This window comes from Chenopodium quinoa, unplaced genomic scaffold (assembly GCF_001683475.1).
Source record: "Chenopodium quinoa cultivar QQ74 unplaced genomic scaffold, ASM168347v1, whole genome shotgun sequence".
Taxonomy (NCBI): domain Eukaryota; kingdom Viridiplantae; phylum Streptophyta; class Magnoliopsida; order Caryophyllales; family Amaranthaceae; genus Chenopodium; species Chenopodium quinoa.
This window is the reverse complement of record NW_018743434.1, coordinates 584,546-606,196: the sequence shown is the minus strand read 5'-3', so window position 1 is coordinate 606,196 and position 21,651 is coordinate 584,546.

Here is a 21,651-nt window from a genome sequence, read left to right as displayed (position 1 = left end):
AGTGCCAAAGGTTTGGCAAACTAATTCACCGTCCGGCTACTGACCTCACTACCATTCACAGCCCACTACCGTTTGCTAAGTGGGGCATGGACATTCTGGGTCCATATACGCCTGCTACAGGCGGAAGGAGGTACATACTTGTTGCTGTTGACTACTTCACTAAATGGGTAGAGGCGGAGGCTGTAAAGGGAATCAAGACGAAAGATGTAATTTCATTCATTTGGAAAAATGTCATCACTCAGTTCGGGGTTCCCATGTCTATGGTTTTTGATAATGGTCCCCAATTTGAGACGCCTGTTCTCAAAAGCTGGTTGGGTGACCAAGGAATTGTAAACTACTTTGCATCTGTCGGCCGTCCACAAGCAAACGGCCAGGTAGAAGCCTTTAATAAAATCATCTCAGACGGTCTCAAGAAAAAGATTGAACGAGCAGGCGGCCTATGGGCGGATGAACTACCACATGTTCTCTGGGCCATTAGGACGACTGAAAAAGGGGCGACTAGAGAAACTCCATTCCTCCTAACTTACGGTGCGGAAGCTGTTCTTCCAATAGAACACTACGAGCCGACTCTTCGTGTAATGCTATATGACGAAGAGGCAAACTGGGAAGCCATGCGCCTGGCATTAGACTCACTTCCTGAAAAGAGGGGCAATGCTGTCTTGCGCCATGAGATCTATCGCCTGAGAATGACTAGATCATACAACAAAAAAGTACACAGGCGTCCACTCAAAGTAGGGGACTTTGTACTTAGAAAAATGGAAGCAGTTGGTAGGGCTAATGAGTCTGGCAAACTAACTCCCAACTGGGAAGGACCCTACCGAATCTATGAGGAAGTCAGGGACGGTACCTACCGTCTGGAAACACCAGACGGACAACCGTTGCCTCGAACTTGGAATGTAGATAATCTTAAAAAATATTTCTTTTGAATGATGTAAAGTAAAGAGCTACTTAATAAAAGTTTGCACTTACTATTCAATTTTGTATTACGAGGGGCATGCCGTCTGTACCTTTACAGTCGGCTACTCTCCATTGAGTTTTACACTCTATCTTCAGAGGGGCATGCCGTCTGTACCTTTACAGTCGGCTACTCTCCATTGAGTTTTACACTCTATCTTCAGAGGGGCATGCCGTCTGTACCTTTACCGTCGGCTACTCTCCATTGAGTATTTCACTCACAATAGGGGCATGTCGCCTGGGCATATAGTCGGCTACTCTCCATAAGAAGATGGCCGACTGGTTCCAAACACATAGCCACCCCCCTAATACTTAGCTAAAAAGATTAGGGCCTGGCCGACCCTGTGCCTAACAGGCGGCTACCCTCCTTTTATTTAACACCAACGTTCACCAAGAACTTACCAAGGCCACAGGCCGGATGATCAGACCAGGCGCCAAGCCAACTGATCAAATCTACAAAACTAATACGACCTGTCCCAACATCATAGCAGGCGTCCGACGGCATCCCTCCGGATGAAATTCGTCGCAGAGAGCAGCTCCCTTTTGGGTGGAACATTGTTCTATAAACTAATTACACGGCACCTATACGACTGTCCCCAAGGGCAACCACGTAGCCGTTTTTGAGACAAGGATAACTCTATCACTAACCAAACCAGTGGTAGCAGTTGACATCTGAGTCAGATGACCGCCTGTATTACTTGGGATAAATGCAGGGGGTACCTATTGAGTTAATAGCCAACAAACATTGGCGAATCAAGGGGTCTAGCCGGCCTACGCCTCCTGGTACCTCTACTTCTCAAACAAAAGTGACGGCGACTGAGTAACTCCAACGTTAACTCATAGTCACTCCCTCAAATTTGGTATGGAACCTAAAAGGTTTGAGTCGTCCGCCTGTTTTTAACAAACAGGGGCACTCAAACCCCTATTTCTACTAGGTAACCTATTGAGTTAATAGCCAACAAACGTTGGCGAATCAAGGGGATCAGCCGGCCTCCGCCGCCTGGTACCTCTACTACTCAATCTAGATTGTGACGAAGACTAAGTAACTCCTATGTTAACTTAATAGTCACTCAAACTTAGTATGGAGCCTTAAAGGTATGAGTCGTCCGCCTGTTTTTAACAAACAGGGGCTCTCAACCACTACTCTTGCTAGGTTAACAAATTATGAGTTAAAAGCCAACATTGGCATAAAGGGAAACAACCGGTACCCGCCGCTTGTTATCTCTACTACTCAATTCCTTGGCGACTAGGTAATACTCTATTTACTTGGTCAGACCACTTTCCTACTTGGTTAAAATTACAAAAAGACAGGCACGCCTGCCTAAAAAGGATCCAGACAAAATAGTTCGAATACCGATTGAATAAATGGCCGACTGATCGTCTATCCTGGAAACAGACAACCAGTCGTCCAGGGGCATAGGCGGCGTACTAATTATCCGTACCTGTCTGCAACGTTCGGCCATGTACAACAGTCGGTCTAGTAAACAATTGGATATTAGATATGGAATACTTGGACAAATTTGAAGCAAAACAAAAATTCATTAAAAATAAGCCGGTCATTAAAGACCAGCAAAATATTCAAAGCCCCGGCCCCCTGGCCGGGTAAATACAAAGCAAACGGCACGCAGGCCGTGGAAAGAATACATTAAGCTTAAGGGGGCAGTTCAGTATTAGCAGTTGCCGCCTGGTCAGCACTCTTCTTGCTGGACTCGGCTTCAGCTGCATCCTTTTTTGATGCCTTACCCCAAATGGCACAAGCGCCACAACCGGCTCCTCCTCCTCCTCCAACGCTTCTCCCAACGCCTCTTCTTCAGCAGCCGCCAGGATCTCTTGATTATATGTTTCCGAACACTGGCGGTACGTTCTTTCCCAAGAGGCAAAGTCGGCACTGGGGAAGAGGCGGCCCCAGGTCATGCGCTGGATTTGAGCGGAGTCTTCCATCATCTCCCGGACGAGCTCTTTCTTCTCTTGCTCGGCCTTTTCCGAGAGCTCGTGGGTAAGACTCTTCTCTTGGCTCACCAGGCGTTCTTTTACGCTGGCCAAGGATTTCTCCATGGCTTCGTAAGAGTACATTTTTAGGCGAAGAGGTTTCAGCTCGGCCTTAAGATTTGTGATGGTCGCCTCCAACTCGTCATTCTTCTTCTGGGCCGCCTCTAACTGAGCCCGAACAGCGGCGGTAGCCTGCGCCTGATAATAAAGAATATCAATGGTCAGTACTTCATTTTGGGCAATTTGAAACATTGCCTTATCACAGTCAGAGGCGGCCATAGCTTTTGCAGCCTTTACCTCTTTGTTCTTCCGATCAAGCGGCTTGCGAAGGCCGTTAACTCGGAGCAGGGCCTAAGTACAAAAAAAAAAACAGGCGTCAGTTTCCAAACAAAAAAAGATAACAGGCGTCCTGGAATTCAAATACTCAAAAAGTATACCTCAGCAAGGACCCCTGCAATCCCATCAAGGTCAAGGGTGCCGACACCCCTGACCGCCTCCTTTTCAGATGGAGGAACTGCTTTGATCATGGACTTGGCTACCTCTACCAAGTCAGGCCCCTGAGGGCCGGCTGCATCAAGCGTAAAAAAGCAAGTTAGACCTAGTCAAGAAGGAAGCAAGTGTAAAAGTTTTTACAAGTAATTGTCCATACTTCTAGGCGGCCCCGCCGGGGTTTTAGAAGAAGTGGCCGGCTGCTTCTCAGCCGCCACTGTTTTCCTGGAAGACCCAGGAGAGCTTGCAACAGTCGTCCTCCGGGCCTTGGGGTCCGGCTGTTGCGAGGAAGAAGCTCTTGGAGTGCCCGACTGAAAAAAAAAAAAAAAAAAAAGAGAGTTAGTATATGCATAAGACAACTCCTAAAAGAGGAAGAGTTTCGAAGCCTACCAAGGGTGCCCCTTGTTGGGGGAGTCGGTACAAGACTGTTGCATGAGAGAGGCCCGCAACATGGCCGCCGCAGTCTTGGATGCTGTTATTTTACTCATGGCGTCAGCTGCAAAAAATAAACAGCAAAGTTAGTAAAAATCCCAAGTAAACAAGGCGTGAAAAAACAGAGTATTTGTCAGGCCGGCTACCTCTAGAGCACCGACTGCTGAGGCCACAGGCGGCCAAAAGGTACTCGTCATAGAGCCACTTGAAGCTCGGGACGCAGTTTAGGGGTACTTGCTCTCGTACCCCTGAAGTAGAGTTCACCCTAGTCTCTACTTTGAAGAGTCCTTTGTCTAGGATCTCTTTTTTAGCCTTTGGGGGAACAGGCGGCATGCTGCGGCCGCCTGCGAGAAGAGGCGGATCCCTATTCCACTTGTTAAAGCGTTTGTTCAGCTCCGTGTCTGAACCCTCGATGATAAGGAAGGTGTTCCGCCAATCCTTCCATTTGTTCGCCTTACCTCTCGTCATGAGGTAGCCCCTATGGCTTGTTAATTGATACCAGCCGGTACCTCCCGACTTAGGGGTCCGGCTGAGATAGTTCATGTGGGAGAAAGCCTCAAAGCTTGGCTCCACCCCGTACATTTCGCACCCGGCCACATAGCCGAGTACGTTTACCCAAGAGTTGGGGGCTAACTGCCATAACCCCAAATCATACCCATCTAAAATCCGCTGAACAGCCGGATGTAATGGGAAGCGCAGTCCAGCTTTGATGGCCGCCACATAGCAGCCAAAGCAGCCGTCATCATAGCTGGAACCAGCCGGCCAGACGACAGTGTCTTCTGGATCCGGCACGAACAGTAAAAATCCGGGGCCCATTCTGTGGTTAGCTATAAAGCTCTCCACTTTGTCTTGCATGGCTGCGATCCGGCCCCGGGGTACCGTGCAGTAGTAGGGGGTATTTTCCTCTCTGTAAGAGGCGGACGGCTTCGCCCAATTGCCCCCCTTCTCAACTGCATGAGAAAGCCTCGCCTCTTGTAGGCGGCTGTTTCTTTCTTCTGAGCCTGGAGAAGCGTGGCCAGAAGAGCTGGACTCGGACTCGTCCTCTGACGAGTCCGAAGAGGACGACTCCTCCCCTCTCCCAGAGGGGCCCGCCTCCTCTCCCTTAGAAGGAGCAGGAGGAAAATTAGACATATCAACGGTGAAATGGGAAGGGACCACCTTGACCCCTCCCTCAGAACTGTCGGCTTGGCAGCCGCCTCGTTTCACTTCTACATCTGGCGCCTGGTCAGATGTTTCACTAATGAGCACCCTTTGGGAGGAGCCGTCCGAGTTTGAGATCATAGCAGTCTTTTTTGTTCTGGCCATCACGTTCTGCATAGACACAGATACAGTCGGACTTTGTATAAAGGGCAAAGATGGGTCCAGAAAAGGGCAGGCGGCACTCCTAGTCCTAGATTCAGCCGTCCCCGGTGACCGGCTGATCACTAACTTAGGTCGTGTCGTGTGCTTCCGTGATGCCATTTCAAAAAATAAAAAGAAAATTAAGAGTAAGAGAACTGAGTTACCTGAACGAGTGACGGTTGATGAAGTTCTGGAAATCCGGTGCAGTCGGCTTGTCAGAACAGGCGGTAGGCAGAAAAAGTCCAAAATGTCAGAGCAAGTTCAGGGGTCCGAATGTTCTCAAATAGTTCTCAAAGTGTGAAAATGACTCAAGGCAACTCTCCCTTATATAGGCGAAGTGAGAAGGCGAAGGGTCACTTCCAGAATTCAAAATTTGGGCGGGAAAATCTCTCGTCCATTCGCCGACTGACACCTGTAGCAGGCCGTCGCCCGTTACAGTGCGACACCTGTCACAGGTAACACGTGACCAATCACGTGCCACCTGTGAGGGGCAAATGATTAGGGGATTTTGCTCCTACCAATCGGAATGCGCCACGTGGGCCAATCAGGACCTGCCAAGTGTCCCCTAGTTGGAACTGTCAGGGCTTGCCACGTGGCACGCGCTTATTCGTCCACCTTGGACCTGTTATGTCACGACATGTGGCATACTCCATGCCTAATGGAGAAACCGGCCACCCAGGCCCAACTTCCGAGGGAAGCCCAATCGGCCCTAGGTTTACCTAAACCTAGGATGGGCACGTTTCCCAAGGTTATAAATACCTCCCTTAATCCTCATTAAGGGGAGGGTCAGGACAGAAACATTACGGAACACACTAATAACCGACTGATCTCGCTAACTAAGCAGATTACCTACCTTAAACACTCTCACCTAGAGAGACCTTATTACTTTAATTTCCGCATTAATTACTCCTTAATCAGGTACTAACTTGACCGTTGGAGGCGGAGCTCACAGGAGTCTCCGTTATTTTGCAGGTACAGGCGTCCGGTTCCAGTCTCGGAATTGTAACTCTCCCGCAGGACATCAGAAAACCCCGAAACAGAAACCAATTGTGATTTGTGAACTAATGAACTTAGTTTACTACTAATAATAATCCGGTCCTATGAGGTCACATATACGAGTATATGTGAAGAGTTGCGATGTATACTGTAAATATGAAGTGACATAACTGAAATTATACAGTGAAGAGAGAGAAAGAAATTCGGTTTAAGTAATAAAAGAAGGTGACGGTTGTGAAGTGAAAAGGTTTGATTTGACAATTCAATGGGTTGAGTAATAATTAGAAATGCTTGCATAGCAATAAAGAGGAAAACCGGGAAACGAGGAAGGATTATGTTTGTGTTATACAGTATTATCAATTCTCATCAGACCCTTTTTTAACAAAAAAAAACCCCCTTGTCTTTTCAGTTCTCCGTTTTCTCTGTCTTTTTTTCTAAAGCACCTTCTAGTTAATCCAAATTGTTAGACATCTTTTCCAGTTATTCATCGAAGCCATGGAAAACAACAGGGAAGTCAGTGACTTAGAAGCGCAGCTTGAAGTGGTGTACACTTAATTGGCTGAAATTCGGGCCCAGTGGACTACAGTTACAGAGGCACATACGGCAAAGGTACAAGAAATGGAGGTATTGACGGCCCAGTTGTACCGGCTTCGACACCAGCGCTTTGCACAACTTTTCCGGGAAATTGACGAACTCCTTAGAAATCATTCGGGAGGATATGGAGGAGACGGGGCACCGCTTCAACAGAGGGATGAAGTTGTGAATGAAGGAGGTCATGTAGAACAGAGGGATTAAAGTGGTGCTGGAGGAGGTCCTGAAGAACGGAATGAGGTTGGTGGTGCTCATGATTCTTTGTAATGCATAATTAAATATAAGAATCACCACAGATATGCCCTGGTATTGCGCTTAACTTGCGTATGTGTGTTTGTCTTTTTATTCGTGGAATAATTATATGTGTGTGACTAATTTAATTCTTGTGCTGTTTTCCTTGTGCGTAGCCTCTTCCTAGACGTTGGAAGTCTTTTACTTCTAGTTTTTCGGGTCCTGATCGTGTTCGACGTGGTCCGGGAGGTCCATCGTGGAGTGTGGAATTGCTCTGTGCTGATCTTTGTGTCTATTGTGGTATGTTCTTGTATTCTGGTTGGGAGAACTTTGTGGCGGACAATGATGTTGACCATGGAGATACTCTTAGTGTCCGTTATGTTGGTCAGGGGGTTTTCCAAACTACTGTGTTAACAGATTTTGATGATGGTGATGATGGTAACTAAGATATCATTTGTGTTTTGAAACCTTGTGTTGTTTATGTTTGAAGTAGCTGTTGAATTTCTGATAACATAGTTTTAACTGTATCATTTTGAATTATGTTGAACAGAAACAATTTGGTATTGTTCGCTTAATTATGCAGTGTCTTTTGGTCAGTTTTTGCGTATTGGATAACAATATTGGGATTTTCAACAATTTTTCTACTGTAAATAGTTTCAAAGTACCTTTTTAAGCCCGGAAGTTATTCGCAAAATACAACGACTGAATAGTGAAATTAGTTTATTCCTCCTTTAAACTGATTTCATCACCTTATTGATCCGTCAATATCTTTTGAGAAGATTAAATATCTTTCGCAAATTCTATCAGAATATAGGTTTCAAGGGATAAGTTTCATATTTAAACTTAATCCTTTCAAAACCGAATTGCTTGTGCTTTAAATATCTGATTTGCAGAAATTCCTTAACGATAAACTGATTATTTCTCTTGAAATTTGAAAGTTGAGTGTCAAATGCGGCGAAACACATTTTCGCTCCCCCTAAGAAGATGCACTCTAGTTTTGATTAGAGTATGGTCAATTTTCGCAAGTATTAAATTTCAAGGTCTTCAACGCAGTATAAAGGAGTAATAACTTGAATTGACTATTCAGTGTCAAGGCTTTGACATGTAATTCAAGGATTAAAAATAAGTTGCGTACATAAAGCTGAAGTAAAAAGCTGTTGTTCAACCCGTAGGTTTCTAAACTTTTTATTTATTTCTTCCTTTAACTTGTAAGGTTAAGGACGCTTGCGGAAGCGTGATTTATCGAGAAATTGATAAAGTATAAAAAACAAGACAATAACACTAAACTAGCATTTTCAAATAATAAAGTATATGAGAGTACAAAGGAGAAAAGACCCTAATAGTTAGGGTGTAAGATTACAAAATAACTCTCACAATAATAAGTACTCACAAAAGAGTATTAGTGGATAAAGTTACAAGGAGGAGTTTTAAGTAAACTTAAGAGATGAAACAATTATAGTGTGGGATTAGGAATTTTTGTATATGTGGATTTTTTCGTTATTGCCCTAGTTGATGACAACACCTATAACTTGTTAGGGTTGGTGAGTGTACAGCAGAAGCGAGCTCAGCAGCATAATTTCTTCTCCTCATTGCATCTGTAAGAGTCCTTATTTTATCTTCTGGCCTCTGCCTAGATTTTTCTACAAATGAAGAATGCTGATGGACAGTAAGTGCTTTAGGGGTACCTTTGTAGCGGAAGCAAGGAACACAGCTCAATTGGTATGTAAGTCGGCCTTTTTGGTTTACCCACATTAACACAGCAAGGTAGGTCTCCTGAGAACCGAAGCTTTATGTTTCGATGTGGTGCAAAATAGTCATAAACTGTCAGTTCAATTTCCTCAAAATTTTCACCTCCTCTTTCGGCTAACCTCCTCCTTAGTGTGAACCTCTGTCTTTTGCAAATCTCTTTACTCACCCACAAATTTTCCACAGAATATCAAGCCATTACACTTTAGAATCTTTCGATAACCAATTTTCGGCTAATCGAAACTAGAGGGAGATATAATACTCTTATCTTCACCATTTTGATAGTCAACGGGCTGTAAAATTCACAAAAGCATACCCCAAATTACCTCTCAAAGGAAATAAAACCTGACAAATAAATAAAGAGAATTGATTGCACAGGGCCGAACCGGGATGTTACGATTCATCAGAGAAGTGCAATCGCGAAACAGGTATATAACATTAAACGGGAATGCAGCCCAAAGTGGGCTTTTTCAATAATCTACAACGTCAGTATCTCTTGATGGATTTCATAAGGGGGCGTATATAGCGTCAATATGGAGAAAAAACCAACCATAATTGAGGTATTGAAGGAGGTTTTAGAGAGGGAGAAATTGGAAAGTTTAAGGAGAGAAATTAGAAATAATTCAGGAACTAAACAAAGAGAATTAGGATTTAACAGGAAATGGACTTGCTTTCGGGCGGCATTGCTACAAAGAATGAGGCTTTGAGGTGGAGATGAAGGTGAAATAGGTGGAGACAGGAGAAAGTTAGAAAACGGGGGGCTTAAATAATGGATGAAGTGACGGTTTAAGAGGAGTGAGAAGGTGAAAAGGTGGAGTGAAGAGTTGTGATTTGACAATTCAATGGGTGAAGGCAATAAGTACCGCTAATTCCCTGTATTTGGCAATAGGGACGCGAAAAGCGCGGGAAACAAGGTTAATAAATACCTTGAAAATCGAAAAGATTTTATCAAAAAGAATTTTAGTTGCTGCCATTTTCCTATTCCAATATTCAACGAAACTGTGAATCAAGGTTAATAATTATTTAAGTTATTTCCAAAACCAATTTTTCAAAACCTTATTATCACATCGGAAAGGTTTATAAGAAGTAATTTCCAAAAAGAATATTTCAAAACTTTATTTAATCAATATCCAAAGATATATTCATCAAATATTTTGTTCCAATATTGTATTTACTGCCATTTTCGTGGTCCAATATTCATCAAATATTCTGTTTCAAGTTTTTAAGTTGTTTTTTATCCCCTTCTTTTTAATGGATGAAGGCAATAAGTACAAGGAGAGAGAGATAAAACGGGGGCTTAATTATTGGATGAAGTGACGGTGTAAGAGGAGTGAGAAGGTGAAAATATGGAGTGAAGAGTTGTGATTTGACAATTCAATGGGTGAAGGCAATAAGTACAAATGCATGTACAGTATTTAGCAATAGGGACGTAGGAAACAAGGTTATTAAATACCATGATAATCGGAAAAGTTTTATAAAAAATATAACATGTTATTATTTCCAAAAAGAATTTCAAAATCTTATTTACTGCCATATTTGAAAATCGGAAAGGTTTTATAAAAAATATAAGAAGATATCTTCATCAAATATTTTGTTCCAATATTTTATTTACTGGCATTTTTCTGTCCCGATATTCATCAAATATTATGCCAATATTATTGAGATAAGTGAATATTTAATCTGAATTTTTCGTCTTTGAAAATAAAGCCGATTATAACTTTGAAAATATTGTGCTTGAACAATACAACTTGCATATTAGCAGGCTTTGACTTCCATCAAACATATTAGCAGGCTTTGACTTCCATCAAACATACCATATTTCGGGAGTGGTACAAAACAGGGGGTGTTTTATACCACCTCCAGGAAAGTGGGACAATTTACATCCACAAAATCTACACATAAATTTGCAAAGTACAAATGCCAAAAAACCTTACTTTCAAACTTTGGCAAGTAGGAAAACCAAATAATTTAGTCCCTCCCCCCACCATTTCTTTCTTAAGCAAAGACAAAATTAAAAGGGTAACACCATCACCGTGACAAAAGTGGTAGAAGTTCATATCCTCCCTGAACAATTTCGAAAGTTCGTGTCTATAGTGGTACAAAAACCACCCAAATGTATAGGTAAACATAGTGTTTTCGAACAGATATGGAGATTAATTATAATCGGTTATTTTACGTAATCATAATGTTTTGCTAGAAACCAACCATGATATGTGAACTAATGCGATTAGTTTACTACTAATAACAATCCGGTTCTATGAGGTCAAACATACGAGTATATGTGAATAGTTGCGATGTTTATTACAAATATGACTAAGTGACATAAATGAAAACATACGTAGTAAATTTTTTCACTTATCATACATTATAAAGTGAAGAGAGAGAAAGAAATTGGGTTAAATTAATACAAGAAGGTGACGGTTGTGGAGGTGTGTCAAGTTGAAAGGAAAAGGTTTGATTTGACTTGACAATTGAATAGGAGATTAATGCATGAATTGCAATACAGAGGAGGACCGGGAAACGAGGAAGAAATAATTATGAGAAACGAAAAGCCTTTATTTTTAAAGAAATTTTCCAAAAAATAGATTCAGGAGATCTTTCCAAAATATATTTTCAAAAGATATTTTAAAACCTATTTAGAGAATATTAACGAAATATACTGTTCCAATACTTACTATAAATATTTTACAGAGTAATTTCCTAACACCGTGTTTGTAAATTATGTGTATTATTAGTAAATGATCCGGCTAATAGATGGTTAGTGGGTTAAAGTATTCAACAATTTAACTTAGGTTGAGGGTGTTTCTCCATTAAAATTGTTATTCTGATTGAGTATTGGTTTCAACGAATTTACGGTTCGGTAACCATTCCGATTTCAAGAAAAGGTCTCAGGCTACGATCGAATAACAACGTTTACATATTACGAAGGATCTTACAAAAAAAAATACCGACTTTCAATTAAATTTGTACATTTTATTATCGACTGAAAATAGTTTATAGTGCCAGTTATTTATAAACCTCATAAACGCAAATTTATAACCCCGAATATATATACTACAAGGTGAATTCTAGAATTATTGTAAGCTCCGTCGAAGATTATTATTCCGTCACAATTGCATTTCACTACCAACATTGCAGACACGATTTATGAATGAGTGTGAGATATTTGAAACTATGAGTGTGGTAAAAGCCTAAAAGGACATCCATGGTAATGGTGATAATTTTTTTGACAATGGCAATTCAATGACAACTGAATATTGTTGACAATGACTTATTTTAAAGTGGATCAGATATTGTCCACAATGACAGTACAAAGACACATTGTCGGAAATATAAAAAAAGAAGTCATTCGTCTGCCAAAACATTTCGAATTAAATAAATCTATTTTATTTTACTTGACAACAATGCTTAACTGAAATCATAACTTTAAACATATATTATAAATGAAAATAAGGTATGAACTCCATTAAAAAGAAGGGGACAAAAAACAGCTTAAAATTTACAAAGTTAAAACATAATATTGGCATAATATTTGATGAATACCGGGAGTATAAAATGGCAGTAAATAAAATATTGGAATTGAATATTTGACGAATATATCTTCTTATATTTTTTATAAATCCGTTCCGATTTTCAAATATGGCAGTAAATAAGGTTTTGAAATTCGTTTTGAAAATAATAACTTGTTATTATTTTGATAAAACCTTTCCGATTATCAAGGTATATATTGACCTTGTTTCCCGCGTCCCTATTGCCAAATACATGCATATGTACTTATTGCCTTCATCCATTGAATTGTCAAATCACAACTCTGCACTCCATATTTTCACCTTCTCACTCCTCTTACACCGTCACTTCATCCAATAATTAAGCCTCCGTTTTATCTCTCTCTCCTTGTACTTATTTCCTTCACCCTGTTAATTACTTCCTAATTCTCATTGTTTAGTTCCTGAATTATTTCAATTTTCTCTCCCAAATCTTTCAATTTCTCCCTCTCTAAAACCGACCTCCTTAATTGACGGTGCATATTATTGAAATACGCCGGAACTGTGATAACAGCGCCCTCGACAATCAAAACGGTGAAGATGAAGCCCTTGTCAAGGATGTTGTTATCACATTCCGGCTTATTTCAATTGTGTGTAGCAGCAGTATCCCTCGAGGGATTTCTTAAAGTGGCTTATAGCGTCATTATCCTGAAAAAACCTACAGATTTAGTTATAGACTGAGTCCCCTTTTCGAGCTATTTAGACGGTGATGGACTATGGGGAAGGCATTAAGTGATTAATCATTTTAATAATCGAGGTAATAATGGAGGCGATTCATGTAAGAATTTTAATTGCCCCTTTTACCTTTTTCTCCCTTTTTTTAAATATTTATTTATATATTTTTTTTAAAAATGTTTCTAGTAGTTTTGTGTAACTAATTGAAGTGCTTCAATGACGCTTGTAAATCATTGTTCTAATTCATACATCAAGGATCATAGTAGACATCGTAAATTAACATTCATTGTTCCAATTCATTCATTAAGCATCAAAATGAAATTCGTAATTAAACATTACATCAACGATGATATTGAAAAACATAATTAAACAACCATTGTTTTAATTCAAACGACGACGATAAGTAGACATCCTAGAAAAGGGGATTTAGTTGATTTTTGTTCACACGCAAATACACCTAATATGGCTTCCACATGCACTATTTGTTTGTGAAGCAAAATATTTCATCGCCATTCCTCATGGCCGCACCCCTAACATCCATTAATGGCGAGACCCGTTTGTTCTCGTGAATCATTAGGATTTGATTTGGACACACATTCACCTGCTCACTCCAAGCTCGAAACAGGTCGTCCAGAGAATCAACCAGCTTGACCAAAACCTTCTTCTTCACTGCACGTGTTCGAGTCTCTCGGAGATAGACTAGCTTCTTACGGACATCCATGTTAGCCTCAGGTTCCTACGTGTAAAGGGAATTCAACTTGCCAACGTAAATAAGTTTAAACACTACACGAATGGAAAACATTATAGTCGAATGACCTTAAATCCACTAAATCTCGACTTCGTTCTACAGAACAGGAAAAAACTCCGGATCTGCTGTCAAACAACATAATTTGGCGTTATTTACCAAAAATTTAAACGCATCAAATACAAATTCTGATAATTAAGTTAAACGTAATTCAAGAACTACAACTAAAACAGGAAAAGAACCGAACCTAGCTCCGAACCCACAGGACAGCAACATTAACAATCCCACCCAGTACTGGACTGTTATTCCTCCAAACGGTGCCGCAAGCGTTCACAATAGAAATATCATCCGGGTGACAGTCTATCCTCCTAGCATAGTCATAGTAAACATTCATGAATGATTCATTGATCTTGAGTTCATACTCGAGGCCGAGATCGTCGTCGTTTAGGCTCCGAACCCTGAATGAGATATTTGGAAAGAAGTTGCCGGGATTTGGACGACCAACCCTTGGTTGCTTAGCTACAGCCCTCGCTTGGCAGCAGGCTGTACAGGCCTTGGCATAGCAGTGGCAGGTGCCCGGACAACAACAACATCAACCTCATCATCTTCTATCCGGATGGGGTCGTCACCTGGAATGTCAATCACTTGCTGAACAGCACCACCATCACAAGCAAGGCCGTTATTTTCCTCAACATCAACGACTTCCCTGTGCTCCTCAGGAGCAAACTCCTCAGCGGCATAATGCATCTCCTCACCATTCATTTTCTGGGTTTTTTGGGTTTCCTCATAAACAACATCTTCAGAAGCAACCTTGGGTAGTTTACGAGGAGGACCTCTTTGTGTCGTTAGGTCAAGTACAGGATCGTCAATGATCGAAGCAACATACGACTGGCACGGTCCACGGCGTCCTGTTGTTCCGTCGAACCTCACGCCACATGCTAACTCCTCTAATAGGCTTCGATGGCGGTTCATAGTCTTCTTTTTCCCCAACGGTGGAGCGGAATTGGAACCACGGTGGGGGTTGACGTTTGAAGGGGTGTAGGAACCCATTTGGATTGAATATCTTTGTGTGGGTGAGACAGATGAACAAGTTCTTTGCAAATGCTGGTTTTGTGATAGGAATACAGTCGTCGTGGGTGTGATATCTATTTAATATGTTCATTTGACCTATTACAGCCCTGCGTTGGAATACGGGTCGATGCAGATCGGTCGCGGTTTGAAACGGTTTTATTGCCGGTTTAAACGATTTTATGTGAGAAATGGTGCGGTACTTTAATTTTACATGTTGTTTCATTTCTTTATTGTTGTAAGGTGTAACGCAACATTGTGTAGTAATTGTAGTGGTACGTGATAATTAGGAGTCGTTTATCATTACGTATTTGAGTTACCAACATTATTTGACTGGATCAATATTTGAGTTGTAACCTAGCGAAGTAGCGATTACCTAATTACATAACATACATTGCTCAAAGTATAACGATGTACACCCGTCAAGAGCTTCTATTCGAAATGATTACTCATTTGTCTTGTATACTACACTATTAACCTGTTACGCAATTATGCTGCATCTGAATACCCTATTACCACACTCCTTTTTTGTTAGTTGTTTTTTTAAAAACTACTTACAAAGTAAAGGAAACCTACAGAACACATACAAAAAAAATTATTGCTAACGACGTGTAAATTCACCGAAACCTATCTCGCTCATGATTTTTAGCTGTTGGTGTTAGGTTGTTGGTGTTACATTAATAAAATAGCCAGTAACCACAAGCTAAAGCTATTAACCATTGGACAAAAATAACTTTTTACCAATTCAGAAAAAGGTGAAACAAGTATCCACAAAAATGCTCCAAGTGCAAGCATTGGTCAAATCAGTTCCAATGAACCCCATCATTTTTAGTTACTTTCCCTCGTCGTCTTCCAATAAGTAACAGGCCTATTAACTTTATCTAATCTTCTTTTCATTTTCCATTAGTAAATCGTACTAAGGTTATGCAATTATTAATACAATCTATCTTCAGGGGCATTGAAATTTCGTACTATTCCGTTGAATTGCTCCAATGATACTTGTAAATTTTGTTATCCGTCTCAAATTACACTTGTACATTTTATTATCCGACTCAAATTACCATCGTATTCTAGAGACAGTTATGCATAAGCCTCATAAACGCAAATTTATAAACTCGATTATATATACATTGTCAGTTGTTTAATTTAAGAATTCTTCTAAGCTCCGTCCAATTATTACTCCGTTACAATTGCATTACCAACACTGCAGATGCGGTTTACGGATGCGTGTATGAGATATTTGACAGTATGAGGGCGGTAAAACGACGATTACGTGGTTTCGGCGTGGTAATTCACCTTCAATTTACGTGACACTTTTTTCTGGCAATGACAAGGCAAATCCAATGACACACTTCCTAGCGATTGAAATACTGTTGACAATGACAACTCAATGCCAAAGTGTCAGAGATATTTGCAAGCAAGTCATTCGGACTGCTGTTGTACAGTGATAGAGGTCGTAATCTTCGAAAATGAGCAGTGAACCGTCTAAAAAATGGCATCGATTCTCGTGATTTGGAAAGGATCGGACGGGTGAGACAGTTGAACAAGTTCCTTGCCAATACTGGTTGTCCGATAGTAATATAGTTGTTGTGGGCGTGATATTTTTTTAATATTTTCATTTGACCTATTAGACCCCTGCATTGGAACACTGTTCGACACCGCGGTTTGAAATGGTTTTTTACGGGACATTTTCAGGTCGGGTTAAATGATTTTCAATTTGATTTGGTTTATGTTTATTATGTAGCGGTTCTACTAATTTATGGGTTGCAAACGATCCGGGTACTGAACGGTCAGTGGGTCAGATGTTGTTGTACTTGAGTGTATTGGTTACATTGGATTTACGGTTTAGGTCTAATTCAGATTCCAACAAAAGGGTTCGGTTTGTGATCAAATAACAATCCTCACGTACCACCCAACACATATTATCTAACAAACATAACACCTATGATATAACACTTGTACATTTTATTATCCGACTCAAATTACCATCGTATTCTACCGCCAGTTATACGTAAACCTCATAATCGCAACTTTGTAAACCCGAATATATATACAATGTGAATTCTTTATTTCTTGAACTCTTCTAAGCTCCGTCGAAGAATTATTATTTAGTCACAATTGCATTACCTGAACACCAGATACGATTTACGAACGGGTGTATGGGATATTTGGAAGTATGATTGCGGTAAAAAGGACGATTACATAGTTTCACCATGGTAATTGGCCTTCATTTACGTGACAGTTTTTTTGACAATTATAGAGCAATGCCACTGACACACATCATCGTGATTCAAATATTGTTGACAATGACAACTCAATGCCAAGGAGGCTTAGATCTTTGAGATGGAGTTTCGGACTGCTATTGTTTACAGGTTCCTATGACAATGATCATAATGGGACTACAGTGTTGCAGGACATACTCTACGAAAATGAGCAGTGAACTGTCAAAAAAATTGGCTTCGACTGTCGTGATTTGTTTCGCTCCTTTGAACTTATTTAGCCCCTATGACATACTCCTTAGTAATTATTGTTGTACTACTATGTTATATTAATTATTGTTGTAAACCTACCAAAAATTAATTATTGTTGTAAACGTAACTGCAGGAACAAAAACGGTTACAAAACAGTCAATTACAATGGTTATTAACCCATTCACAACGGTTACAAAAAATTAAGGAAATATGATAGCATTAATTGTAGAATTAATCAATTAAGTAAAAAACGTTTAAGCCACTAAGCCTTGTTCAGAAGACCGTGCAATGATTAAGTATGCTTAACCAACCCAACTCGAGCCAGCCCACCCCGGCCCGGTGAATGCTGGCTTAGGGCGCGTGTTTGTGTGATAGTTTGGTCTGGTAGTTGCTTAATCATGGTATTTGCTTCATTAATTTTATTCTTTGTTGAGTACTTTATGAATGCTAAGTAAACGATAAGTAAATCATGATAATAAATCTCTGTTACTCACTGTGAGAAACGTAAAAATATTCTCACAGTGACAGTTTCCTAAATAAAATGTACCACCGTGACTAAAGTGGTACAATTTTATCATCCATTTCGTAAATAAAATGTACCACCGTGACTAAAGTGGTACATTTTATTTACGAAACTACCACTGTGAGAAACAAAAACGTTTCTCACATTGAGTAATGGGGGCACCCTCATTTTTAAGTTAATATCGTAATAATTTCTAGTGTTCGAATTGGTTTCAATGATAAGTTGTTGAAGGAGCAATCGTTTTGGATATAAGGATTCTCAAGAACTACAAACTAGTTTCAAAGGTTCGCTAATCAATGTCAAGGCTTTGAGTTGTACATCATGTCTCAACATTGCACCGTTAACATAATATAATTTGCCAATTACAAAAGAAATTAAAGCATGCATATTATACACGGCTCCCCCCTACTCGTAATAACTTCACAGCTAATATAAGCATTCACAAAACACAATCGAGGGACAAACAGTCTAGGCTCATTGTTCAATTGAATTTGTTGCGGAGGCCATGTTGGTGTTGGTGGTGGTGGTGTTGGAGCCTGTAGCCTGCAATACCAAACAACAGTTAGTCAACTAAATAACTTACACTGCACTAACAACTTACAATCAAAACAATATTATAAGTCAATCAAATTACTTGTAAAAAAGCCTCAAAAACAATCCTATTCGGGTCACTGGATATGTGGAAGAAATTTCCCCTTAGAATATTTGGTTTCCAGAACATTATAACTCCATCAAGCCTTGACCGCAGACCACATGTTTCTGTTTCATATTCACCAGGGAGGCTACGATCAACGAGGTCGTTTGTAGCCTCATGTTTTCCAAGACGAGCTTCTAAAATGATGACTAAGATCGGGTTAAAATTTTCGTGTAGGGCCGCGAAATTTTCCGCAAAGGACGGCCTTGTGCACCCTCAGGCGTTCCAAATTAGAATGTGCGACCCCCGACCGAGTATGCCATACTGTTCTTCGGTGGCCGCAAAAAGATGCTCTCCTTTATACGTAACACGATGGTACCGTTTACGAATGGGCCAGCGATGATTAAGCCTGAGATTAAAGGTTAAAGCTTCAACCTGGAAAAAGAGGTGGGTGTTACTAGTATCGACTGTCATTAGGTGGAGGGTTTCCGTGAAAGAGCCAAAAAATATGTGGCGCCACATCCTGGGTAAACTTTAAGAAACTATGGAGTCGATACTAAGATTGGGCTTCAAGTCAATTGCTTCCTCTATCTCAGGTGGTACTGTAAGAAGGGACGGCAAGGAATAGAACCTGTGTATGAGCCAGTACAGCATGACAAGCTCCCTCGTCGTAGCAACCCACCAAGTCCTCTAACAGAGGAAGGTGGCCCGACATCACCCTGTCATCTTGTAACACCATGCCATTAGTTTGGCAGCACATTGATTGGAGGAGATGTGCTCTAATGCACTGCGCAGGCTGGTATATACCATTTAAAAAGCAGTAGTTGTTCCTAAAATACTTTACTAAGTTTAGGTTAATTTCGGGCATCCCCGCCGGCTTTTTCTGAAAGTATAATATCGGTTGTCGTGGGTGGGGTAAGAGTTGCTGCCCTGAGCTAGTGTTGTTCTCCGCAACAGTTCCGACCATTTTTTTTCCTTGGAAAGGGGATGGAGATGAAATGAAATGAGAGATGGAAGGCAGTGGCTGCAGAGTATGGAAAGTGATGAAATAAAAGTCGTTTCAAATTCCTTTATACTGATGCATCAGTTCCCCAGTGTATTGTCTCGTCAATTAAAGCAGAAGTCGTCTTTGAAATGGTACCTATGTATTCACGGTAGTCTAGTGATACATTTGAATTCGGTACCCTAGTTGAACCGTTTTCCTCAATTACAGTACTAAATGCACCAGTGTACGTATTGTATAACTTTTTACCCTAACATACAATTTGAAGTTTTGAACCACTTAGCATCTACGTTGTCTTAGTGGTACCCTGTATCACATGACACGGTCATTGTGGATTGTTATACGACATTCCTAATCCAATTTGAACACTAAAAATATTATACCACTTTTGTAAAGGTGGTACTAATCTGCTTATAATAAGAACCACTATATAAGGAAATAGATGATATCTGTTCAGGGTGGTACATTCTAAAGGTCACCCCCGTAACTGACGGTAAAAACTTAAACAATATGTACAGTGGTATATTTACTTATATATATGAGGCAAATGGTTCCACTGAATACAGACGTCAAATGTACCACCGAAAGAACAGAACACAGTGACTACCTTGGTACAATTTCCAAGACGATGTGCTTTATTTGACAAGAAGATACAGTAGGGAACTAACGCATCAGTTTAAAAGAAATGAAATTGATTTCATGACAAATAAATTCACTATCTAACTATGCTCTGCATCCATTGCCCTCCATTTCTCATTTCATCAGATCTGCATCACCTTCCCCGATTACAAGCAAGTGTAATGGTCGGAACTTCCGTTGTGAAATACTGTAGGTCACGTCACCAATACTTACCCCGGTACGGGTACCCGTCCCATGCTCACCATTGTCAGTTACTTGCTTTCTGCTTACAGTGAAAAACGACATGCAAGGTCATTTTTGTTGTATGCCTGTGAAAATAGACATAGTCATTGAACTTCATTTCGTGTAACGGGTTCGTGTTGTACTTGAAACAGTTTTTAGGAAAAAATAAATAAATACTTCGTAGGGGCCACATACGTTCATAGGGGCCAAACAAGTCTCAACAAACGTATCCAATTTTATGACGGTTGTTGTCTGCTCACTGTCAACTGACGTCAACCGTCACTGTTGTGCCTTAACCATCATTGGCAGAGAAAATTGGACAACAGCAGTCTGAATGACTTGCTTGCAAATGTCTCAGACACTTTGGCATTGAGTTGTCATTGTCAACAATATTTGAATACCTAGGAATTGTGTCCTTTTACCACACTCATAGTTTCAAATATCTCATATACCCATTCGTAAATCCTATCTGCAATGTTAGTAATGCAATGCAACTGTGACGGAATAATAATTCTTCGACGGAGCTTAGAAGAATTCAATAATTCAACTTGTATATATATTCGGGGTTATAAATTTGCGTTTATCAGGTTTATAAATAACTGGCACTAGAATACGAAGGTAATTTGAGTCGGCTTAAAAAATGTACAAGTATAGTTGAAGTTAGTATTTATTTTTCTAAGAAAATATGTAATTTAATATGTAAAGGTTGTCAGTCGATAGTAGCCCGAAATCTTATGTTGAATTTGGAATGGGACCCGAACCTTAAACTTGTTGAAACCAATACTCAACTAGAAGAACAATTTTAAAGGAGAAACACCCGCAACCATATTCAAGAGTTAAGACCATATTATTGGAGCAATTCATTGGAATAGTACAAAATTGAAATGCTCCTCAAAATATTAAATATCAAATAATTATTAAATCAATTGTAACAAACAAGTTTTCTTATATTATGGATCCTTTAATCAAAGAAAACGTACCACACTAGTGCACTGTGAGAAAAATAAAAGTATATTCCGATCTAGTAGATTAGATAAATCTAACCACGTTATATGACGACGAGGGAAAGAAACTAACAACGGTGCTTAGGTCAACTATGAGCGAGTCAACAATTGTCTAATATCGTTACATGATTTTCAATTGGACAATTTAAACAACTAATAGAGCAATGAATGGAGCATCGGAACTTCGATCAACTTGCACTAATGTAATCATCCAAAGGAGCAATGAATGACACAATACGATCGTTGCGAGAAGAACAGTAACATTTGGTTTTCGATGCTGAAGTAGATAATAATACATGAACGGTTCACTACTTCAACTACCACATACCCGACTTCAATCAACTACAAAGCTA